The 26,506-nt window shown below is 53.4% G+C and overlaps 1 protein-coding gene across 1 annotated transcript in view; it reads left to right on the top strand.

Annotated features, from left to right (window-relative positions):
• Positions 1-7,955: 7,955 nt before the first annotated feature.
• Positions 7,956-26,506, top strand: part of LOC138266967 (zinc finger protein 208-like) — a 95,512-nt gene continuing 76,961 nt past the window's right edge. The window contains exon 1 of the mRNA XM_069215775.1: positions 7,956-8,151. The gene's annotated coding sequence lies outside the window, so the exon portion shown is untranslated. The remainder of the gene's footprint in view (positions 8,152-26,506) is intronic.

The raw sequence follows: 26,506 nt of genomic DNA, 5'->3' as shown, positions 1-26,506 counted from the left end.
GATGGAGACACAGGGGGTGGACAGTAATGATGGAGACACAGGGGGGTGGACAGTAATGATGGAGACACAGGGGGTGGACAGTAATGATGGAGACACAGGAGGGCTGGACAGTAATGACGGAGACACAGGGGGGTGGACAGTAATGATGGGGACACAGGGGGGCTGGACAGTAATGATGGAGACACAGGGGGTGGACAGTAATGATGGAGACACAGGAGGGCTGGACAGTAATGACGGAGACACAGGGGGGTGGACAGTAATGATGGAGACACGGGGTGGACAGTAATGACGGGGACACAGGGGGGTGGACAGTAATGACGTGGACACAGGGGGGCTGGACAGTAATGATGGAGACACAGGGGGCTGGACAGTAATGACGGGGACACAGGGGGGTGGACAGTAATGACGGGGACACAGGGGGGTGGACAGTAATGACTGGGACACAGGGGGGTGGACAGTAATGATGGAGACACAGGGGGGTGGACAGTAATGATGGAGACACAGGGGGGTCTGGACAGTAATGATGGAGACACAGGGGGCTGGACAGTAATGACGTGGACACAGGGGGGTGGACAGTAATGATGGGGACACAGGGGGGTGGACAGTAATGATGGGGACACAGGGGGTCTGGACAGTAATGACGTGGAAACAGGGGGTCTGGACAGTAATGACGGAGATACAGGGGGTCTGGACAGTAATGATGGAGACACAGGGGGGTGGACAGTAATGATGGGGACACGGGGGGCTGAACAGTAATGATGGAGACATGGGGGGCGGACAGTAATGACGGAGACACGGGGGGCTGAACAGTAATGATGGAGACATGGGGGGCGGACAGTAATGACGGAGACACAGGGGGGTGGACAGTAATGATAGAGACACAGGGGGGGCTGAACAGTAATGATGGAGACATGGGGGGTGGACAGTAATGATGGAGACAGGGGGGTGGACAGTAATGACGGAGACACAGGGGGGGCTGAACAGTAATGATGGAGACATGGGGGGTGGACAGTAATGATGGAGACACAGGGGGGTGGACAGTAATGATGGAGACACGGGGGTGGACAGTAATGATGGAGACACAGGGGGCTGGACAGTAATGATGGAGACACAGGGGGGTGGACAGTAATGATGGAGACACAGGGGGGGCTGAACAGTAATGATGGAGACATGGGGGGTGGACAGTAATGATGGAGACAGGGGGGTGGACAGTAATGACGGAGACACAGGGGGGGCTGAACAGTAATGATGGAGACATGGGGGTGGACAGTAATGACGGAGACACAGGGGGGTGGACAGTAATGATGGAGACACAGGGGGGTGGACAGTAATGATGGAGACACAGGGGGTGGACAGTAATGATGGAGACACAGGGGGGTGGACAGTAATGATGGAGACACAGGGGGTGGACAGTAATGATGGAGACACAGGAGGGCTGGACAGTAATGACGGAGACACAGGGGGGTGGACAGTAATGATGGGGACACAGGGGGGCTGGACAGTAATGATGGAGACACAGGGGGTGGACAGTAATGATGGAGACACAGGAGGGCTGGACAGTAATGACGGAGACACAGGGGGGTGGACAGTAATGATGGAGACACAGGGGGTGAACAGTAATGACGGGGACACAGGGGGGTGGACAGTAATGACGTGGACACAGGGGGGCTGGACAGTAATGACGGAGACACAGGGGGCTGGACAGTAATGACGGGGACACAGGGGGGTGGACAGTAATGACAGGGACACAGGGGGGTGGACAGTAATGACTGGGACACGGGGGGGTGGACAGTAATGATGGAGACACAGGGGGGTGGACAGTAATGATGGAGACACAGGGGGGTCTGGACAGTAATGATGGAGACACAGGGGGCTGGACAGTAATGACGTGGACACAGGGGGGTGGACAGTAATGATGGGGACACAGGGGGGTGGACAGTAATGACGGGGACACAGGGGGGTGGACAGTAATGATGGGGACACAGGGGGGCTGGACAGTAATGATGGAGACACAGGGGCTGGACAGTAATGATGGAGACACAGGGGGGTGGACAGTAATGATGGGGACACAGGGGGTCTGGACAGTAATGACGTGGACACAGGGGGTCTGGACAGTAATGACTGGGACACAGGGGGTCTGGACAGTAATGACGGAGACACAGGGGGGTGGACAGTAATGATGGGGACACAGGGGGGCTGGACAGTAATGATGGAGACACAGGGGGTGGACAGTAATGATGGAGACACAGGAGGGCTGGACAGTAATGACGGAGACACAGGGGGGTGGACAGTAATGATGGAGACACAGGGGGTGAACAGTAATGACGGGGACACAGGGGGGTGGACAGTAATGACGTGGACACAGGGGGGCTGGACAGTAATGACGGAGACACAGGGGGCTGGACAGTAATGACGGGGACACAGGGGGGTGGACAGTAATGACGGGGACACAGGGGGGTGGACAGTAATGACTGGGACACAGGGGGGTGGACAGTAATGATGGAGACACAGGGGGGTGGACAGTAATGATGGAGACACAGGGGGGTCTGGACAGTAATGATGGAGACACAGGGGGCTGGACAGTAATGACGTGGACACAGGGGGGTGGACAGTAATGATGGGGACACAGGGGGGTGGACAGTAATGACGGGGACACAGGGGGGTGGACAGTAATGATGGGGACACAGGGGGGCTGGACAGTAATGATGGAGACACAGGGGCTGGACAGTAATGATGGAGACACAGGGGGGTGGACAGTAATGATGGGGACACAGGGGGTCTGGACAGTAATGACGTGGACACAGGGGGTCTGGACAGTAATGACTGGGACACAGGGGGTCTGGACAGTAATGACGGAGACACAGGGGTCTGGACAGTAATGATGGGGACACAGGGGTCTGGACAGTAATGACGGAGACACAGGGGTCTGGACAGTAATGATGGGGACACAGGGGTCTGGACAGTAATGATGGGGACACAGGGGTCTGGACAGTAATGATGGGGACACAGGGGTCTGGACAGTAATGATGGAGACACAGGGGTCTGGACAGTAATGATGGGGACACAGGGGTCTGGACAGTAATGATGGGGACACAGGGGGTCTGGACAGTAATGATGGGGACACAGGGGTCTGGACAGTAATGACGTGGACACAGGGGCTGGACAGTAATGACGGGGACACAAGGGGGGCTGAACAGTAATGATGGAGACATGGGGGGTGGACAGTAATGATGGAGACACAGGGGGGTGGACAGTAATGATGGAGACACAGGGGGGTGGACAGTAATGATGGAGACACAGGGGGCTGGACAGTAATGATGGAGACACAGGGGGGTGGACAGTAATGATGGAGACACAGGGGGGGCTGAACAGTAATGATGGAGACATGGGGGGTGGACAGTAATGATGGAGACAGGGGGGTGGACAGTAATGACGGAGACACAGGGGGGGCTGAACAGTAATGATGGAGACATGGGGGGTGGACAGTAATGACGGAGACACAGGGGGGTGGACAGTAATGATGGAGACACAGGGGGGTGGACAGTAATGATGGAGACACAGGGGGGGCTGAACAGTAATGATGGAGACATGGGGGGTGGACAGTAATGACGGAGACACAGGGGGGTGGACAGTAATGATGGAGACACAGGGGGGTGGACAGTAATGATGGAGACACAGGGGGTGGACAGTAATGATGGAGACACAGGGGGGTGGACAGTAATGATGGAGACACAGGGGGTGGACAGTAATGATGGAGACACAGGAGGGCTGGACAGTAATGACGGAGACACAGGGGGGTGGACAGTAATGATGGGGACACAGGGGGGCTGGACAGTAATGATGGAGACACAGGGGGTGGACAGTAATGATGGAGACACAGGAGGGCTGGACAGTAATGACGGAGACACAGGGGGGTGGACAGTAATGATGGAGACACAGGGGGGTGAACAGTAATGACGGGGACACAGGGGGTGGACAGTAATGACGTGGACACAGGGGGGTGGACAGTAATGATGGAGACACAGGGGGGTGGACAGTAATGATGGAGACACAGGGGGTGGACAGTAATGATGGAGACACAGGGGGGTGGACAGTAATGATGGAGACACAGGGGGTGGACAGTAATGATGGAGACACAGGAGGGCTGGACAGTAATGACGGAGACACAGGGGGGTGGACAGTAATGATGGGGACACAGGGGGGCTGGACAGTAATGATGGAGACACAGGGGGTGGACAGTAATGATGGAGACACAGGAGGGCTGGACAGTAATGACGGAGACACAGGGGGGTGGACAGTAATGATGGAGACACGGGGTGGACAGTAATGACGGGGACACAGGGGGGTGGACAGTAATGACGTGGACACAGGGGGGCTGGACAGTAATGATGGAGACACAGGGGGCTGGACAGTAATGACGGGGACACAGGGGGGTGGACAGTAATGACGGGGACACAGGGGGGTGGACAGTAATGACTGGGACACAGGGGGGTGGACAGTAATGATGGAGACACAGGGGGGTGGACAGTAATGATGGAGACACAGGGGGGTCTGGACAGTAATGATGGAGACACAGGGGGCTGGACAGTAATGACGTGGACACAGGGGGGTGGACAGTAATGATGGGGACACAGGGGGGTGGACAGTAATGATGGGGACACAGGGGGTCTGGACAGTAATGACGTGGACACAGGGGGTCTGGACAGTAATGACGGAGATACAGGGGGTCTGGACAGTAATGATGGAGACACAGGGGGGTGGACAGTAATGATGGGGACACGGGGGGCTGAACAGTAATGATGGAGACATGGGGGGCGGACAGTAATGACGGAGACACGGGGGGCTGAACAGTAATGATGGAGACATGGGGGGCGGACAGTAATGACGGAGACACAGGGGGGTGGACAGTAATGATAGAGACACAGGGGGGGCTGAACAGTAATGATGGAGACATGGGGGGTGGACAGTAATGATGGAGACAGGGGGGTGGACAGTAATGACGGAGACACAGGGGGGGCTGAACAGTAATGATGGAGACATGGGGGGTGGACAGTAATGATGGAGACACAGGGGGGTGGACAGTAATGATGGAGACACAGGGGGGTGGACAGTAATGATGGAGACACAGGGGGCTGGACAGTAATGATGGAGACACAGGGGGGTGGACAGTAATGATGGAGACACAGGGGGGGCTGAACAGTAATGATGGAGACATGGGGGGTGGACAGTAATGATGGAGACAGGGGGGTGGACAGTAATGACGGAGACACAGGGGGGGCTGAACAGTAATGATGGAGACATGGGGGGTGGACAGTAATGACGGAGACACAGGGGGGTGGACAGTAATGATGGAGACACAGGGGGGTGGACAGTAATGATGGAGACACAGGGGGTGGACAGTAATGATGGAGACACAGGGGGGTGGACAGTAATGATGGAGACACAGGGGGTGGACAGTAATGATGGAGACACAGGAGGGCTGGACAGTAATGACGGAGACACAGGGGGGTGGACAGTAATGATGGGGACACAGGGGGGCTGGACAGTAATGATGGAGACACAGGGGGTGGACAGTAATGATGGAGACACAGGAGGGCTGGACAGTAATGACGGAGACACAGGGGGGTGGACAGTAATGATGGAGACACAGGGGGTGAACAGTAATGACGGGGACACAGGGGGGTGGACAGTAATGACGTGGACACAGGGGGGCTGGACAGTAATGACGGAGACACAGGGGGCTGGACAGTAATGACGGGGACACAGGGGGGTGGACAGTAATGACGGGGACACAGGGGGGTGGACAGTAATGACTGGGACACAGGGGGGTGGACAGTAATGATGGAGACACAGGGGGGTGGACAGTAATGATGGAGACACAGGGGGGTCTGGACAGTAATGATGGAGACACAGGGGGCTGGACAGTAATGACGTGGACACAGGGGGGTGGACAGTAATGATGGGGACACAGGGGGGTGGACAGTAATGACGGGGACACAGGGGGGTGGACAGTAATGATGGGGACACAGGGGGGCTGGACAGTAATGATGGAGACACAGGGGCTGGACAGTAATGATGGAGACACAGGGGGGTGGACAGTAATGATGGGGACACAGGGGGTCTGGACAGTAATGACGTGGACACAGGGGGTCTGGACAGTAATGACTGGGACACAGGGGGTCTGGACAGTAATGACGGAGACACAGGGGGGTGGACAGTAATGATGGGGACACAGGGGGGCTGGACAGTAATGATGGAGACACAGGGGGTGGACAGTAATGATGGAGACACAGGAGGGCTGGACAGTAATGACGGAGACACAGGGGGGTGGACAGTAATGACGGAGACACAGGGGGTGAACAGTAATGACGGGGACACAGGGGGGTGGACAGTAATGACGTGGACACAGGGGGGCTGGACAGTAATGACGGAGACACAGGGGGCTGGACAGTAATGACGGGGACACAGGGGGGTGGACAGTAATGACGGGGACACAGGGGGGTGGACAGTAATGACTGGGACACAGGGGGGTGGACAGTAATGATGGAGACACAGGGGGGTGGACAGTAATGATGGAGACACAGGGGGGTCTGGACAGTAATGATGGAGACACAGGGGGCTGGACAGTAATGACGTGGACACAGGGGGGTGGACAGTAATGATGGGGACACAGGGGGGTGGACAGTAATGACGGGGACACAGGGGGGTGGACAGTAATGATGGGGACACAGGGGGGCTGGACAGTAATGATGGAGACACAGGGGCTGGACAGTAATGATGGAGACACAGGGGGGTGGACAGTAATGATGGGGACACAGGGGGTCTGGACAGTAATGACGTGGACACAGGGGGTCTGGACAGTAATGACTGGGACACAGGGGGTCTGGACAGTAATGACGGAGACACAGGGGTCTGGACAGTAATGATGGGGACACAGGGGTCTGGACAGTAATGACGGAGACACAGGGGTCTGGACAGTAATGATGGGGACACAGGGGTCTGGACAGTAATGATGGGGACACAGGGGTCTGGACAGTAATGATGGGGACACAGGGGTCTGGACAGTAATGATGGAGACACAGGGGTCTGGACAGTAATGATGGGGACACAGGGGTCTGGACAGTAATGATGGAGACACAGGGGGCTGGAGAGTAATGATGGAGACACAGGGGCTGGACAGTAATGACGGGGACACAGGGGTCTGGACAGTAATGATGGAGACACAGGGGGTCTGGACAGTAATGATGGGGACACAGGGGTCTGGACAGTAATGATGGGGACACAGGGGTCTGGACAGTAATGATGGGGACACAGGGGGCTGGAGAGTAATGATGGAGACACAGGGGGCTGGAGAGTAATGATGGAGACACAGGGGGCTGGAGAGTAATGATGGAGACACAGGGGCTGGACAGTAATGACGGGGACACAGGGGTCTGGACAGTAATGATGGGGACACAGGGGGTCTGGACAGTAATGATGGGGACACGGGGGTCTGGACAGTAATGATGGGGACACAGGGGTCTGGACAGTAATGACGTGGACACGGGGGTGGACAGTAATGACGTGGACACAGGGGGTCTGGACAGTAATGATGGGGACACAGGGGGGCTGGACAGTAATGATGGGGACACAGGGGGGCTGGTTGCAGAACAGTAATGGAGACAGGCAGCTCTGGCCTTCAGGCTCCATACAGGTCAGTTCTGGGAGATTTTACACGTTGGCGCCCTTTCCTTGAAGAAGCAGCGTCCGGTTCTAGTGAGTTTATTTAAGTTCACTCTTGCTTCTTTCCTCCTTCTCCTCTCTTTGTGTTTATTAACTCTTCGGAGGGATTTGAAACCGCCGGAGGCGGAAGTGGGAGCCTGGCGGCTGACGTCCACTTCCGGGTCAGCGGCGGCAGAGCCAGCACCAGCAGGGAATGCCGGTAAATCCCAGGCTCCGCCTCCTGGGGCTCATGGACCCCCATGGCACTTCCGGGTTGGCGGCAGCAGAGCCAGCACCAGCAGCGGATGGGTGACATCACTTCCGCCCCTCCGTCAGTCCCCGGCATTGGAGGAAGGAGCCGCCTCTGCGTGCCAAGTCCCTTCATCTTCAGTCCTCAGAGACCCCTCCAGCCCCAGGAGGAGGAGAGGAGCCCGGACATGTCTGCACAGGGTAAGGAGCCCGCAGCAGGGTGTCCGTTCCTCCCACCGGGTGACTGACCCCGCCCCAGGCCTCCTGTACCTACCAGTGTCACTGACCCCGCCCCAGCCCTTCTGTACCTACCAAGGTGTGACTGACCCCGCCCCAGCCCTCCTGTACCTACCATCGTATGACTGACCTCGCCCCAGCCCTCCTGTACCTACCATCGTGTCACTGACCCCGCCCCAGCCCTCCTGTACCTCCCATCGTATGACTGACCCCAGCCCTCCTGTACCTACCAAAGTGTCACTGACCTCGCCCCAGGCCTCCTGTACTACCATCGTATGACTGACCCCGCCCCAGCCCTCCTGTACCTCCCATCGTATGACTGACCCCACCCCAGCCCTCCTGTACCTACCAAAGTGTCACTGACCCCGCCCCAGCCCTCCTGTACCTACCATCGTATGACTGACCTCGCCCCAGCCCTCCTGTACCTACCATCGTGTCACTGACCCCGCCCCAGCCCTCCTGTACCTACCAAGGTGTGACTGACCCCGCCCCAGGCCTCCTGTACCTACCAAGGTGTGACTGGCCCCGCCCCAGCCCTCCTGTACTACCATCGTGTGACTGGCCCCGCCCCAGCCCTCCTGTACCTCCCATCGTGTCACTGACCCCGCCCCAGCCCTCCTGTACCTACCAAAGTGTCACCTACCCCGCCCCAGGCCTCCTGTACCTACCAAGGTGTGACTGGCCCCGCCCCAGCCCTCCTGTACTACCATCGTGTGACTGGCCCCGCCCCAGCCCTCCTGTACCTACCATCGTGTCACTGACCCCGCCCCAGCCCTCCTGTACCTACCAAAGTGTCACCTACCCCGCCCCAGCCCTCCTGTACCTACCAAGGTGTGACTGACCCCTCCCCAGCCCTCCTGTATCTACCAAAGTGTCACTGACCCCGCCCCAGCCCTCCTGTACCTACCAAAGTGCGACTGACCCCGCCGCAGCCTTCCAGTACCTCCCATCGTATGACTGACCTCGCCCCAGCCCTCCTGTACTACCAAAGTGTCACTGACCTCGCCCCAGCCCTCCTGTACTACCAAAGTGTCACTGACCTCGCCCCAGCCCTCCTGTACTACGATCGTGTCACTGACCTCGCCCCAGCCCTCCTGTACTACCATCGTATGCCTGACCCCGCCCCAGCCCTCCTGTACTACCAAAGTGTCACTGACCTCGCCCCAGGCCTCCTGTACTACGATCGTGTCACTGACCTCGCCCCAGCCCTCCTGTACTACCATCGTATGCCTGACCCCGCCCCAGCCCTCCTGTACTACCAAAGTGTCACTGACCCCGCCCCAGCCCTCCTGTACCTACCAAGGTGTGACTGACCCCGCCGCAGCCCTCCTGTACCTCCCATCGTATGACTGACCCCGCCCCACCCCTCCTGTACCTCCCATCTTATGACTGACCCCGCCCCAGCCCTCCTGTACCTCCCATTGTGTGACTGACCCCGCCCCAGCCCTCCTGTACCTCCCATTGTGTGACTGACCCAGCCCTCCTGTACTACCATCGTATGCCTGACCCCGCCCCAGCCCTCCTGTACCTACCAAAGTGTCACTGACCTCGCCACAGCCCTCCTGTACCTACCAAAGTGTCACTGACCTCGCCACAGCCCTCCTGTACCTCCCATCGTATGACTGACCCCGCCCCAGCCCTCCTGTACCTACCAAAGTGTCACTGACCCCGCCCCAGCCCTCCTGTACCTACCAAAGTGTCACTGACCCCGCCCCAGCCCTCCTGTACCTACCAAAGTGTCACTGACCCAGCCCTCCTGTGTCTTCCATCGTGTGACTGACCCCGCCCCAGCCCTCCTGTGTCTTCCATCGCATGACTGACCCCACCCCAGCCCTCCTGTACCTACCAAAGTGTCACTGACCCCGCCCCAGCCCTCCTGAACCTCCCATCGTATGACTGACCCCGCCCCAGCCCTCCTGAACCTCCCATCGTATGACTGACCTCGCCCCAGCCCTCCTGTACCTACCAATGTGTCACCTACCTCGCCCCAGCCCTGCTGTACCTACCAATGTGTCACCTACCTCGCCCCAGCCCTCCTGTACTTACCAATGTGTCACCTACCTCGCCCCAGCCCTCTTGTTCTACCATCGTATGACTGACCTTGCCCCAGCCCTCCTGTACTATCATCGTATGACTGACCCAGCCTTCCTGTACCTCCCATGGTACGACTGACCCCGCCCCAGCCCTCCTGTACCTCCCATCGTGTGACTGACCCCGCCCCAGCCCTCCTGTACTACCATCTTATGACTGACCCCGCCCCAGCCCTCCTGTACCTCCCATCGTGTGACTGACCTCGCCCTAGCCCTCCTGTTCCTCCCATCGTGTGACTGACCTCGCCCCAGCCCTCCTGTACCTCCCATCGTGTGACTGACCTCGCCCCAGCCCTCCTGTATCTCCCATCGTGTGACTGACTTCGCCCCAGCCCTCCTGTACCTCCCATCGTGTGACTGACTTCGCCCCAGCCCTCCTGTACCTCCCAAAGTGTCACTGACCTCGCCACAGCCCTCCTGTACCTACCAAAGTGTCACTGACCTCGCCACAGCCCTCCTGTACCTCCCATCGTATGACTGACCCCGCCCCAGCCCTCCTGTACCTACCAAAATGTCACGTACCTCGCCCCAGCCCTCCTTTACCTACCATCGTATGACTGACCTTGCCCCAGCCCTCCTATACATACCATCGTATGACTGACCTCGCCCCAGCCCTCCTGTACCTACCAAAATGTCACGTACCTCGCCCCAGCCCTCCTATACCTACCATCGTATGACTGACCTTGCCCCAGCCCTCCTATACCTACCATCGTATGACTGACCTTGCCCCAGCCCTCCTATACATACCATCGTATGACTGACCTCGCCCCAGCCCTCCTGTACCTACCAAAGTGTCAATGACCCCGCCCCAGTCCTCCTGTACCTCCCATCGTATGACTGACGTCGCCCAGCCCTCCTGTACCTACCAAAGTGTGACTTACTCCCCCAGCCCTCTTGTTCTACCATCGTATGACTGACCTTGCCCCAACCCTCCTGTACTATCATCGTATGACTGACCCAGCCCTCCTGTACCTCCCATGGTATGACAGACCTCGCCCCAGCCCTCCTGTACCTCCCATCGTGTGACTGACCCCGCCCCAGCCCTCCTGTACCTCCCGTCGTATGACTGACCTCGCCCCAGCCCTCCTGTACCTCCCATGGTGTGACTGACCTCGCCACAGCCCTCCTGTACCTCCCATCGTGTCACTGACCCTGCTCCAGCCCTCCTGTACCTACCAAAGTGTCACTGACCCCATCCCTCCTGTCTCTCCCCTCCCTCGCACTGTTGTTATACCCCAGCCCTCTCTCACCCAGGTCGCAAGGCTTCAAGCCAACTTGGGGCAATTTGGGATGAAATCATAGGTTCTCCAGACAGGTTTAAAATGGCCCTGAACTGCCTGAGACTCTTTCCAACTGTGTAACAAGCCACTGATCAAGCAGAGAAGTTTTGGATGCACAGTGCAGGGGGTGCACAGATCAACACCCCACCGGTGCACGTCTTCACTTGCTGCAACAATCATGCAGGCCCCCCGCATATTGGCCAACAAACTTACAGGGTTCATTGCAGAAGGGCCAACACACCCAGAGGCTTCAGAGCACGAGGGCTAACAAACTTTCATGCTTCTGTGCACACCGACTTAACATACATACTGAAAAAAAAAAGGCTGAAGTCATATTATAGTTAGGTGAATTTGTCAGTGACATTTACGTTTTGAAAAAAAAAAAACAGCCATTCACCAGTTATAGTTAGCAGAGTTAACTAACTTGCCCCTGGGCCGTGGCTTGACAAAATGTCTGGTTTGACGTGCTCGGGCTGAGCTCCTGCTTTAAGATACAAAATCCTAAAGCATCCTAATGAGACCGGTGCGTTTACTAATGCAAATGCCACTGGAGTGATTCCTGCGACTGGGTGGTTGCTTGCTGACCCTGCAGGAGGCACCCCCACGAATAAACAACTGTGAAGAAAGAACAACTGTAACAAAGAGAACCCATCCTGACCATGACATGGTGTGGCCTGACCTGCTATGAGGCAGAGGCAGCCATGTGACCAACAACTATAATCATAGGCCCAAGAGAGGAGGGCTTGCCTGGGATGAAGGACGTGCCGGCCTTGCTGTACGGGCCCTGGCGGTGATGCCACGAGGGGTGATGCACCTTACAAATATCCTGTGCCTGACTTTTAAAGTGACCCCTCCAGGAGAGACTACAGGGCCCTGTGGAGCTGGATGAAGAGGTCAGTGGGAATCTGCCCAGAAAACCTATCTTGAATTAAGTGCTGGTGCCCACAGAACCAAATGCACAGGGGTTGGGCCGATAACCCTGTGGGACTAAGATGATCAAGAGGGGGCCACAGGGATTGAAATATGACTGACCCCGCCCCAGCCCTCCTGTACCTACCAAGGTGTGACTGACCCCGCCCCAGCCCTCCTGTACCTCCCATCGTATGACTGACCCCGCCCCAGCCCTCCTGTACCTCCCATCGTATGACTGACCCCGCCCCAGCCCTCCTGTGTCTTCCATCGTATGACTGATCTCACCCCAGCCCTCCTGTACCTCCTATCGTATGACTGACCCCGCCCCAGCCCTCCTGTACCTACCAAAGTGTCACTGACCTCGCCCCAGCCCTCCTGTACCTCCCATCGCATGACTGATCTCGCCCCAGCCCTCCTGTACCTACCAAAGTGTCACTGACCCCGCCCCAGCCCTCCTGTACCTCCCATCGTATGACTGATCTCGCCCCAGCCCTCCTGTACCTACCAAAGTGTCACTGACCCCGCCCCAGCCCTCCTGTACCTCCCATCGTATGACTGATCTCGCCCAGCCCTCCTGTACCTACCAAAGTGTGACTGACCCCGCCCCAGCGCTCCTGTACTACCATCGTATGACTGACCCCGCCCCAGCCCTCCTGTACCTCCCAAAGTCCTCCTCGTCTCTCCCCCTCACCTCATTATTATACCCGAGTCCTCCTCGTCTCTCCCCCTCACCTCATTATTATACCCATGCCCTCCCCGTCTCCCCTTCCCTCACCCCATTATTATACCCCAGCCCTCCTCGTCTCTCCCCCTCCCTCACCCCATTATACCCCAGCCCTCCTCGTCTCTCCCCCTCCCTCACCCCATTATTATACCCCAGCCCTTCTCGTCTCCCCCTCCCTCACCGATTATTATACCCCAGCCCTCCTCGTCTTCCCGTTCCTCACCCCATTATTATACCCCAGCCCTCCTCGTCTCCCCCTCCCTCACCCATTATTATACCCCAGCCCTCCTCGTCTCCCCCTCCCTCACCCAGTATTATACCCCAGCCCTCCTCGTCTCTCCCCCTCCCTCACCCCATTATTATACCCCAGCCCTCCTCGTCTCTCCCCCTCCCTCACCCCATTATTATACCCCAGCCCTCCTCGTCTCCCCACTCCCTCACCCATTATACCCCAGCCCTTCCGTCCCTCACCCTATTATTATACCCCAGCCCTCCTTGCCTCTCGCACCCCATTATTGTACCCCAGCCCTCCTTGACTCCCCCTCCCTCACCCCATTATTATACACCAGACCTCCTTGCCTCTCCCCTCTTGCACCCCATTATTATACCACAGCCCTCCTCGTCTCCCCCTCACCCATTATTATATTCGCAGGCATTTTGTAACTCTGCTTCAGCCGAGTCCCCTCTGAAAAAAAAAAACACACAAAAAGAAAGGGAGGCAGGGTAGTGATACAATAAGCCCCTAGCTTTGGTCCATGGGTCCCCCGTGACCCTGCCAGACCAAAAAAAAAGTAATAAAAAAAAAAAATTCGGGAAGAATCCTGTGAGGAACCACAAAGCTGCCGAAAATTAAAAAACAAACAAAAAAAAAACAATACTGGTGAAAACTCCCGGGTCCGCTTAGTAACCATAGGAAATCATCAGTAATAGTTTTGCTCAAATGGTTCTTATAATGGTTTCTGCTTCTGGCCTTTGCAAATGGTTATTTAAATGTTCCATCTGAGGATTTATTTGTGATATGTTTTAGATGCAAGTTTGGTTTGCTATTTTCCGTACACTTAGGTAACTGTGTTTCAGGGTGCGTGCAATTTTGAGATATCTGCGCCTCCAACATAGGTTGGGTTTGTTCTTACACCTTCATGTAGGGAAGTGGTTATTATGCAGTGAGGCTGGGTAGGCCTCACCATGTGTTATTCTCACGTTGTCCGAGTAGGTCCTTGGATTCACATTAATACATCCCTAGCTCAGTCCTGGTAGTGTGGCACAGAGCAGTCAGTGTTTACTAAAGGAACGCTTGCTCAGTTTTTCAGGGTACCAACATTGCCACTAAGTAATTGACACAGCCCAAAATAAATCAGACTCAAATCTATAAAAATAAAGCAGATTTTTATATAATTTTAGACACCAAAAGCAATACAGTTGGATGTGTATAAACAGATTTATGGGTTTTAAAACGAAAAATAAATCTGTGCATTTCACTCTTACAAAAGGTTAACTTTGCAGTCAGTGGAGAGATGCACTAGTGACAACGTTCACTGGCAGGTTGAGTTCAGTAGAAATCTGTTGGGTGGTCAGGACTGCATTTCCCACAGTACACTAGACCATTTATTTTTAAGGGATCCCTTGGCAGGCCAGATGGCCAGTGATTCTTAGATTCTGGTTCTTGCCAGCTGCTTCAGGGGTGAGTACTCTAGTCCAAGAGAGTTCTGCATTTGCTTGTGATAAGGTGAGGCAGGACCCAGGACCATGCTCAGACGGTCAGTTGATTATTACCTGGCTTGTAGGCAGGCCTGGACTGGAAACCCAAAGCAGCCCAGGCAAATTTTGTCAGATGCGCCACAATAGGGTGCATAGCTAGTGAGCCTGACCACTACAGTGGGGCTTGGCGGGGTTCTCCCTCCCCGTAAGAAAACATGGGGAAAAGATGGCAAAAACATTGCATTGTAAAACACATTTTTCATTACGTATTAAATTGTTTGTTGCAAAGCATAGTAATTGATGGCCTTACAGTGCACAAGTAAACGGCAATCGTTATTGTGACTCTTCAGTGATTCCCTCACCATCAACCGTTAACTGTTCCTCTCATCTCTCCGTAGCCCATCTCTTACATGTATTTCCTTTGTTTTTTAGAACCTCTCTTACCAGCATAGGGTGTTGGAGCACCTTACATCACACACATACAGACGCAATTAATCATACTTGTGTAAATCAATGTATAGAAAATGTTACATTAGACAAAGGGGGCTACGATGTATATGATTCATATGTCATCCATACTGGGAGGCATTTCGAAGAGTGCTTGGTCTGGGGACGCGTAAACTCAGGATTCAGAGTGTAGCACTGTGGTTGGGGTTGCCTTTACTAATAACATTGATTTCTACCCAAACAAACCCTTTTAGCAAAAGTTGGATAATCCAATACTGGGAAACATAACTTTCTACCTTGCACCATGCAGTTTGCATGCAGCTTTTTGATGGCAGTTCTTAGCTCACTGTGCTAAATTATGATTGTTACTTATGAACAGCACAGTAACAACAGGATCACTGTCACAAAAGCAGTATCCCATGGAGTAGTGCACATAAAATACTGTTCTGTGATCTGCACAGAACACATTTTTTGCAGCAGGCATATTAACCTCTGCGCTACCTTTGATAAGTCAAAAATGCCACTAAGCAAAACTCCGATCTCTCTCCATCAGGTGCATTAATCACCAGTGTTATATTGACACTTTTATGCCTGCCTGAAAACTGTTGGATATACAAGGAACTCTGCAGTGTTTTAAATCTACTGCACTGCTACAAAGCCAGTACCCCAGCAACAAAAGCAGCCCTCCACTTTCTGAATTCCTGAGGATATGCCTAATGCATAGTCTGGTCGGTCCCGCCTTGCTCATAGGGTCCAGGTGCAGATTAGTCCTGGCTGTCCCTGGTGCTGACCAAAGGAGCTGCAGGTGCTAGTTTTTTCTGCTTAGACGATGTTGATGAGGAAGATGAGGCAACCTTTTGAAAGAGGAACACTGTTAAATTAAGGTATGACACTACCTTTATTCGGTTGGCCACCAACACGCCTTGGTAACAGCAAGCTCATCCTTTGATCACTTTGACACCCTGGAGTCTAGGGGACAACAATAGCCACCTGAAATTTGCTGAAGGTCGGGACTGCATTTCCCACATTGCACTTGTAGGAGGCTGGCCCTCCATGCAGTGTGCAAATTTAGGCACACTGTGCAGGGGGTCCAGACAACCACACGTTGGTTTACAGGGGTAAAAACTAGACTACCTAATGCTCTAATTGTTTTGGTAGCTTAGTCGAGCAGTTAGGCCAATCTTGGAGAAGTGCAAAGCATTTGTTGTACTTGCAGTATCAATCATGCAACTTACACATTTGAAGGAATAACTCAAGACCAATTTATAAAAATACTTCAGATTTTTATTTAAATGTTAAGACCAAGATTATCAAAATTGGGTAAGTACTTTTGGAGACAGGATTTTTGAAGTTTAAAGAAAATAGTCTTTCTGTGCAGAAGTACGCACCATAGGAATCAATGGAAAGTCACATTTAAAAATAAATATAAAATTGTACAATTGAGTTACCAAGTTCTCCTTTTGCAGGTCGGTCGAGGACGTCAGTGGGCATACTGTGCAGCTGGAGAAGTTCTGGTGGCTCTTGGTTCCGGCGATAGCAACTGGGAAAAGTCTCTGGTGCTAGTGCATGGCCACCTCGGGGGACACATGGAAAAGCATTGCACAGGTAAGTTTAGAGGTGGGTCCTTGGGGACCCCTTGGAGTGTTGAGGTTGCAAGGGGTGAGGGACCCTTAGGGCACAACAGGTTCTTTGTTGGAGGGCACAGGGTGGACGGGTGCAGAGAGAATTGGTGATCCAGGAGCTGTGCGCAAAGTGAAGTTGGTTTTTAAATTGTCTGTTTGAAAATGCCACTATTAGAAAGTAGGCATTTTCTTGCTTAAACCATTGCCTGTTTGTGGATTGTTTGTCTGGGTCGGTTTGACAGTTGGGCTGTTTTGCACCTCTCTAGACAGTGACACAAAAGGGGACGGGGTGTAGCCTGTATATCCTGAGGAGCCATCTGAGCTAGAGGGGAGGGAGGAGTGGTTGTTCACACCTGAAAGACTGTGCCTGCCCTCACACAATGCAGTCTCAAACCCTCTGGTGTGTGTCTGCAAGATCCTTCCCTGTCCAGGCCAAACACTTAAGACTTTGCTTTGAAGTTCGCCAACTTCAAAGGCAGAACAGAGTATAAGAGGAATACCCAGACTTTAGAATCTTTCTGAAATCAGGAGCAACCTCTGGCAAGGTGAAGAGCTGAGGAGCTGGAGGAGAAGTACTGTCCCCATGCGTGCTGCTTTGATGGACTGGCCTGCAGTTGCTGCTTCTGCCTGAAAAGAATGCAAAGTGTGAACTTTGCTATGTGTCCTGCTTGAGAAAGTTCTCCAAGGGCTTGGAGTAGAGCTTGCCTCCTGTTGGAAGTCTCAGGGACACCAAAGACTTCAGTATCACCGACCTGCAGCACTGGAAACTGTGTGTTTTGTGCTGTTCAAGAGGAGAAACCACTCCACCGCCGCTGGTCTGTATCTTGACCTGCCAACTCTGCACGGTGTTGCATTGCCCGCTTTGCACCGCCACCCTGGTCTCACCAACACCGTCATCAGACGACTTAATCGCGACCTGTGTGCTCCGCACTCCAGCATCGCCTGCTCACACCTCTGCCTGGGCCTTCCCGACGCTGCCGCTCCTGCTGACACCGGGCGCTGCCTGCCCGTGTCCTGTGGACACCGCTCGTGAAGGGCACAAAGCACCGTCCCGAACCCAAGCCCCAGTCCACTGACGCCAGCACTATTGACTCCAGTGTCGTCACCAGACATCCCTGTCTGCACCGTGGCCTGTGGACACCACTCGTGATGGTCATGAAGCACCGTCCTGTCCCACACCGCTGGATTGGGCCTACCGACAACATCGCTTCCGTGAAGACGATGCTGCCTACACCATGACATGTGGACACCGCACATTGCACAGCCCCACGTCACACGGCAGCTCTGGTCGCGCCGACACTGATGGATGCCATCACCGACCCGTTGCCTGCACCGTGACCTGTGGATACCGCAAGTCGCATCGTCTCGCTTCGCCTGACGCCAGCGCTCCTGATTTCATCAGCCCTGAGTTCAATCTGCAACACATGTGACTTCAAGGGCCCGACAACTCCTGCACCGACTCTGGAACCGACACTGCAACGTCAGCGACACTGCTCTCCTGAGCTCACCTCGACGATCAAGACGCCCTACGAATCCAGGGTACTGTTTGCGGATCTTCCCGATACCGTAGCTTGCCTGCGGCCAGCCTGAACTGTTGGTTTTGTTGATCACAACGCCATCATAGCCGCAGGTGGAGCTATTGACTTCAAGGAACTGTATTTTTTTGTAAATCTTGCAGAATTCATATTTTTATTACTGTATTTTGGAGTTTTATCGTCTTTGGTCTTGTTTTAAATAGATAAATATTGTTTTTTTTTTTTTTCTAAAACTGGTGTGGTGTCCTTTTGTAGTGTTTTCACTGTGTTACTGTGTGTTATGTGCAAATGCTTTACACATTGTTTCTGAGATAAGCCTGATTGCTCGTGCCAAGCTACAAAGGGGGTGAGCAGGGGTTATCTGAGCGGGTATCTCCCTTCTCCTGACAAGAGTGAGGGTCCCTACTTGGAGAAGGTGCAAACCGACTGCCAACTAGAGACCCCATTTCTAACATTGGTTGTCAGCGGTGGGATAGGACTTGCATTTGCACTTGACCCACAGTGATTGGTGTACACTACCACCATACCGCAGATTACTACGTACCACAGACTGTGTTTTCCATTTTGTTCTCTGGTGTCCTCCTAGAGATTGTGATATTTTTGGAATCTGGTTTTTGGTTGTGAGGCCTTTGTAGAATGGAAGTCAACTTCTGGCACCTGGAGTACTGCACGTTGAGGGAGCCAAAGGTTTTCTGCAAGGAAAGGAGGCTGGCTGTGAAGAGAAGGTCCCTGAGATGAGTCATTGAGACAGCCCTGTTTCAGTATGAGATGAAACTCTGGGAAGCAGCCACACCAGACCGTTCTGAGGAGGAGGACTTCTCTGATGAGGAGGGCAGTGGCCCTGAAAGGGAACCAGAGAGAGAGGAATGGCTCCTAGCTCAGGATCAGTGGATGAGAGAGCTGGACGTACAGCTCAAGAGATCTGAGGCTACGAGAGCCTTAGCCAAGGAAAAATAATTGTGTGCACCTCAGGAACTGAGCTGTGAAGAGCTGAAGCTGGAAGCCATGAGGGCTGAGTTCAGTTCAGGCGGTGGCAGCAAAAGTGTTTATATCCAGTGCTGATGAAGAAGTGAACACGCCTAGAGACTTGGTGCCCAACTTGAAGGAGGGGGTTAACACACACCTGGAGGATCAGGAGTATGAGGTAGTTCCAGTGATGCGCAGGGTCTCTGAGGTGGATTGGGGAACTGCCATAGGGAGTAGTATTCCTAGTGGTGGGAGGGACACTCTACTGGCTCTAGGTGACAGTGACAGGGAGAGGGCTTCCCCCCAGGTAGAGGCCCTGGTTGTGGAGTGTGGAGACATCTCATAAGAGTGGGGGTTGGGTGTCAGGGACAGAAAGGTACTGTCTCACCAGTCTCAGGAGGGTGATGTGGGGTACTTTTTCAAGGCTGAGTCACTGGATGTTTGGGTGAAGAGTAGTTTGGTTAATTCATGTGAGGGGCTTTGTGATGTAATTGCTGGAGAGCATATGTCCAGTCCTTGTTTTCCAGATCTACGCCAACATCCGGTGGAGTGGGAGTTCTTTGACCCCAGGGAGCTTACACTGGAGGCAGATCTCTGGGTGAATACCAGAGAGTCTGAAGAGACATTTGGGGTTGCTCCTGAAGGGAGGGGTCTCGTTTTTTTCCCCCAACAAGGTGAGGTGGGAAAGGATTGCAGTGTCCCAGGTAGGTTCCACTGTAGTGGGATGGGCAAGGGATCCCATGTTCAGTCCCAGAGGAGAGGGAATGGGGTGGGCTAAGGCCCAGGGTGCCTGAGATCCAGTCCCAGGTCCTGGAAGGTTCCATGAGGAAACACCAGGAGGGGAGCCTCTGCTGAGGGAGACCCCATAGTGTCAGGAGAACTTAGGGGGGGGCGGCTCTAGCCAGCATCCCACCAGTTCTGGTGTCTGGCTGTACCACTCTTACTGAGGGGGGCAGAACACCAGACAGAGGGTTGAGAGGGGGTTGCGGGCCCCAGAGGAGAACCTGGAGGGTCAGGGGTTAGCTCAGAGCCCCACAGGAATGACCTTGGTGATTAAATTTCTGGGCTGGGGGGAAACAGGGTCTGCCAAATGGGCAGCGGTCAGGGGACCAGCGCCAGCCAGACTCTCATGTGGCCCTTAGGTAAGGTGGTTCCCTTGTGGGGGGTAGGTGTGCTCCTCATGAAGTCCTGGCTTGCCAGGCAGTGGTCCAGCCTTAGGGTGGTGACTCTGGGTTGGATGGTTAGATTCAGGGGGTAAGCTCTGACCTGATGGGGGATAGGTGTGCTCCCCAGGACGTTCTGGATCGACAGTTAATGGTCCAGTCTGATGGTACAGACCCTAGACTGGAGGATCAGGTGCAGAGGGTAAACTCTGAGCTCCTGCGGGGAGCAGTTGGCCCAGTCAACCCCCCCTGGTGTGATTTCTAGGGGCACCCTCCAGGTTGGGGGGTGCAGGACCCTGGCCTGGAGGGGAGGGGTTACTGCTGACAGTGCCCCTACTGTGTTTGAATATTGGGGGCATTCCTAGTGGGGGGTGCAGGACCCCAGAAAGAAGGGCAGGGGGAGGGAAGCCTCGCCCCGGGCCATGGTCCAACCTGAAGGTACAGACCCCAGGTTAAGATCCCTGCACTGGTGGGAGGATTGTGCAGTACTGCTTCCACAAGCAGCCTGACTATTCTAGACTCTGGGGGTGCCGCTCCTAGAGGGAGGGTACAGAGCCCCAGAGGAGAGAACCAGTGTCAGGCTGTCATCCCTGACCTGGTGGGAGGGAGAATGGTCAAAAGGTGCCACACACCTGGGGCTACTGTCCCCCACTCTCAATAGTCACAGTGGTGGGAGAGATTTGAAAGGCCTGGGGCCTGGCTTTCATCCCTGACAGATGTCAGTGGCCACCGTGGCTTGCTGTCCTGGTGGACAGAGTTGCCCCGGGGGGGGGGGCGCAGGAGTCACATCCCGGGGGTAGAGTGGGCCACACCAATGTGCTGGCCATGGTGGTACTGTCTGCCCCCTGGGATACATCTGTGAGCAAAGTAAAGCTAGGTGCTGCACAGATGGTATCCGCAGGAGAGGAGAAGGGTTCCCAATGGGTTAGCTTAGTGGGCCCTGAGAGCATGGACAGAGGGATCCAACTGGAGTCAGGAAGGCACATACATGGAACATGCCCCTGCTCTTCTGGGCCACGGGCCCTGTTCTGTTGCCCCAATCAAGGAAGTCCATCAAGGTATTTACATATGACCACAGCACATGGCGTACGTAGAGTTAGTGAAGTACAAAAGTAGAATTAGGTAATGCACATATGATAATGAATAGTATAGTCCTGTTCTCAGTGTTCCAGAGAGATGTTTAATTGGATCAAGAGTTGTCGTCACACAGTGACTTTTTCAAGGCGATACTTTCACTGAGAAATCAAGTGTTAATCAGATGATCTATGAGTGAATCCTAATAAACAGTAGAGCAGGTACGGGGTTCCGGTGTCCTGAGAAGTGAGTGTCAAATAACAAGTGTAGCGAAGTCTTATGTTGGCAAAGAATCCAGGTGAACCATGGCAAGTTCTGTACGTAGAGTAGCGGCGTGTGTGTCCCTTTAGTCCAGTCTATCAAGGTATTGATTGGTCTCCCCTGGCTTTAGGCTGGTGGGGGTTGTGTTGCACCTGGCCTTTTTTTGCAGGGTCGTCCCCAGTCTTTTTGCCTCCTTCCTTCATTTTCTGACAAGGTTTTGTTGGCTTTAGGACTCTGGCACTTTACCAGTGCTAAAGTGCATATGCTCTCTGTGTAAAGTGTACTGTTGATTGGTTTATCCATGATTGGCATGTTTGATTTATTGTTAAGTCCCTAGTAAAGTGCACTAGAGGTGCCCAGGGGCCTGTAAATCAAATGCTACTAGTGGGCCTGCAGTACTGGTTGTGCCACCCACATTAGGAGCCCTGTAAGCATGGCTCAGACCTGCCACTGCAGTGTCTGTGTGTGCAGTTTTAAACTGCCAATTCAACTTGGCAAGGGTACCCACTTGCCAGGCCTAAACTGTCCCTTTTCCTACATGTCAGGCACTCCTAAGGCAGGCCCTAGGTAGCCCCAGGGGCGGGGTGTAGTGTATGTTTAACGTCAGACATATACTAGTGTGATTCATATGTCCTAACAGTGAAATACTGCCAAATTCGGTTTTCACTGAGCAAAATCTCTCTCTCTCCTAGGTTAACATGGGGCCTCCTTTAAATATCCTTAAAGCGCAGATTCCCTTTGGGAGCAGATAACATTCTTGAGTTTAGGGTCTCTGAACTCACAATTTAAAAATGCATCTTTTAGTGAAGTTGGTTTTTAAATTGTCTGTTTGAAAATGCCACTTTTAGAAAGTAGACATTTTCTTGCTTAAACCATTCTGTGACTCTGCCTGTTTGTGGATTGTCTGTGTGGGTTAGTTTGGCAGCTGGGCTATTTTCACCTCCCTTTAGACAGTGACACAAAGGAGGCGGTGGTCTAGCCTGCATATCCTGATGAGCCATCTAAGCTAGAGAGGAGTGAGGAGTAGTCATTCACACCTGAAAGAACTGTGCCTGCTCTCACACAATGCAGTCTCCGACCCCTTGATGTGCGCCTGGGGCCTGGCCTGGCCAAGGAAGGATCTTGCAAACACTTGAGACTTGGCTTTGAAGTTTGCCAACTTCAAAGGCAGAACAGGGTATACGAAGGAGACCGAAAACCCCAGACTTTTAGAATCTTTCTGGAATCAACAGGAACCTCTGCCAAGGAAAAGAGCTGGACGAGGAGTACTGTCCCTTTGTTGGGCTGCTTTGCTGGACTGGCCTGCAGTTGCTGCTTCTGCCTGAAAAGAGTGCAAAGGGTGAACTTTGCTGTGTGTCCTGCTTGAGAAAGTTCTTTAAGGGCTTGGAGAAGAGCTTGCCTCCTGTTGGAAGACTCAGGGACACCAAAGACTTCAGTTTCCTCGACCTGCAGCACTAGGAACTGTGTGTTTTGTGCTGATCAAGAGGAGAAACCACTGCAACGCCGCCAACGACGCCACTGGCCTGCACCGGGACCTGCCAACGCCACACAAAGTCGAATTGCCCCGTTTTGACCGACGGCATCATCGGACTACTTCACCGAGCGGCTGCTCGCACCGCAACCTGTGGGCCTGCACTCCAGCATCACCTGCTCACCCCGCATCCTAGGCATTCCTGACGACGACGCTCTTGCTGACACTGGCGCCGCTGCCTGCACCGTGGCCTGTGGACACTCGTGAGGAGCACAAGATCCCGCCCCGCACCGCAGCCCTGTCCATTGACTCCAGTGTCGTCACCAGGCATCCCTGTCTGCACTGTGGCCTGTGGACACCGCTCACTAGGGTCACAAAGGACCGTCCCGTCCCGCACTGCTGGCTTGAGCCTACCGACAACAGTGTTTCAGCAACAACGACGATGCTGCCTGCACCGTGACCTGTGGACACTGCATGTTGCACACCGCAGCCCTGGTCTCACCGCCGCCTCTGGACGCCGTCACCGAGCCGCTGCCTGCACCATGACCTGTGGGCACCGCACGTTGCATCATCCCGCTTCGCACCGCAGCACCAACGCCATCCACGCCAGCGCTCCTGACTTAACCAGCCCAGAGTTCGATCTGCACCGTGTGTGACCTCGAGGGCCTGACTCCCTCACCAACTCTGGAATCGACACCGCAGCGCCAGCGATGCCGCTCTCTGGAGCTCACCGTGAGGATCATGATGTCCTGCAAATCCAAGGTACTGTTTGCGGGCCTTCCCGACACCGTAGCTGGCCCACGACACCGCGACTGGCCTGAACTATTGGTTTTGTTGATCACAATGCCCTGATAGCCCCAGGTGGATCTATCAACCTCAAGGAACTGTATTTTCAAGATAAATCGTACAAAATTCATATAATGTGCACTGTATGTTAGATTTTTATCATTTTGGTCTTGTTTTACACGGATAAATATTGGCTATTTTTCTAAAACTGGTATGGTGTCCTTTTGTAGTGTTTTCACTGCATTACTGTGTGTTATGTGCAAATGCTATACACATTGCTTCTGAGATAAGCCTGACTGCTTGTGCCAAGGGGGTGAGCGGGGGTTATCTGTGCGGGTATCTCCCTTATCCTGACTAGAGTGAGGGTCCCTACTTGGACAGGGTGCAAACCGACTGCCAACTAGAGACCCCATGTTTAACAAATATCATAGAAGATGTCATGAGTGTTGTAATATGTGAGGTGATTAGAAATGCATGGCGAGGGCATGAGTTATAGTTACCTGAAATAACTATAACTATAACGACTGAATTTCTTTGGTTTTGTGTGAGTAAATTCAGAACCTAACTATAACATCCCTGTAACATTTGTTTTTTTTAGTGAGTATCTAAGATGTTTTAAATTCTAAGTCCTAACTGTAACATCCCTGTAATACTTAGTTTTTTCAGTGAGTTTCTATGTTTTTTTTAATGCTGTTTCCAACTATAACCTCCCTGTAACCTGGGTGTGTGTGAGTGGGTATGCGAGTGGCTATGTGGGTTTGAGAGTGGCTGTGTGAGTGTGTACATGGATGTGTGAGTTGGTGTTTGAGTGGGTATGTGAGTGCTTTTGTGGATCTGTGAATGAATGGGTGTGTGAGTGGCTGTATGGGTGAGTGTGTGGGTGTGTAAGTGCTGTGTTGGGTCTGTGAGTGGGCATGTGAGTGCTTTTGAGGGTCTGTGAGTTGCTGTGTGAGTGGTTAAGTTGGTGTGTAAGTGTGTGTGTAGATTTGTGGCTTGTGAGTGAGTGAGTGGCTGTATTTTCTTTTTTTAATAGGGAGCCTGGATCCGCAAATCCACCTAAGTCTGGGTGGATGCGTGGATCCTCATGTGCTAAAAACATTTTTATTTTTTTTTACAATTTCTTACCCACAAGTGGAATGAGTTGCACCCTCTAGACCCAGAGTCCCTTATGTTAGGGAAGATAGACGCCACATGTAGACCTTGATGCTCCATCATCTCATGACTCCCAATTAGCAGCGGCTCAGCTGCTTTCCGCAGTGACCTCCTAGGTTACCCAGGACTCCATCCTGCACCCTGGTTGTGGGGGCTCATGCACTGCCCATCTCCCCCATGCCTCTACAGGGTGCATTACATCGCCTCTGGACCACCCATCCATGATGGCAGCAGTAACTCCTTGGTGCATATCACTCACCTGCATCTGGCGCGAGCTCTGATGTCTTAAACTTGCATGCGCTACCCGTTGTTAAAATCAAAATTTGTAGAATACAGTTGAGCCTGCAAACATCAGGCCAGTCATCTGGCTTTTAATAAATTCCTAAGAAGGTGGGTATATTATAAGTGCCAAAGCACTAGGAGGCACATTATTTACTGGCTGACAAGGTGGGCCACGGCACCATGATCAGACAGCTGCAGAAAAATGCTGTTGAGTAATTCTTAGCATACCAGACCACACAAGTGGTGAGAAATGATGTGTTTGCCCCTGTAGTGCCATCCCCATGGCCTTCCTTAAGCCTCATTCTGACCCCTTGCTTTTCATATCTAAGGATTCGCATATGCTCTGATGATACATAGGTATTGTCTTGTGTGGTCATGTCTGCGAACAAGCTGAGGTTAGGAGCTACACAGATGTGGCCCACAGGTGAGTAGAAAGATTCCTTATGGGTTAATGTAGTGACCTCAGAGAATAGTGCCTGGGGGTTACTATTCGGCTCAGAAAGTCATAGAACAGGCACATGGCATTGCATAAGAGGGCAATTGTCCACATTCTTTCACCTAAGCAGGAAGGTCCATCAAGATATTGATTAGTGTACCCTGTTTTTTGGCTGCAGGGAGTCATGTTGGATCTGGCTCTTTAGGCAGGGTTACCTCACAATTTTTGCCTTCTGTTTCCGATCTTTGTTTTTTTGTTGGCATTAGTGCTTACTGCCAACCAGTGCTAAATTGCTTGCACTGTCTCCTTAAAACTGGGTTAAAATTGGCTGCACCTGATTGGCACATTTAATTGACTTGGATGTCATTAGTATATGGTATTACATGTATCCAGGGCCTGTACATTAAATGCTACTAGTGA

The sequence above is a fragment of the Pleurodeles waltl genome, chromosome 12 (genome assembly GCF_031143425.1).
Source record: "Pleurodeles waltl isolate 20211129_DDA chromosome 12, aPleWal1.hap1.20221129, whole genome shotgun sequence".
NCBI classification, from domain to species: Eukaryota; Metazoa; Chordata; class Amphibia; order Caudata; family Salamandridae; genus Pleurodeles; species Pleurodeles waltl.
The sequence above is the reverse complement of the archived record's forward strand: the minus strand, read 5'-3'. Positions and strand labels throughout refer to the sequence as shown.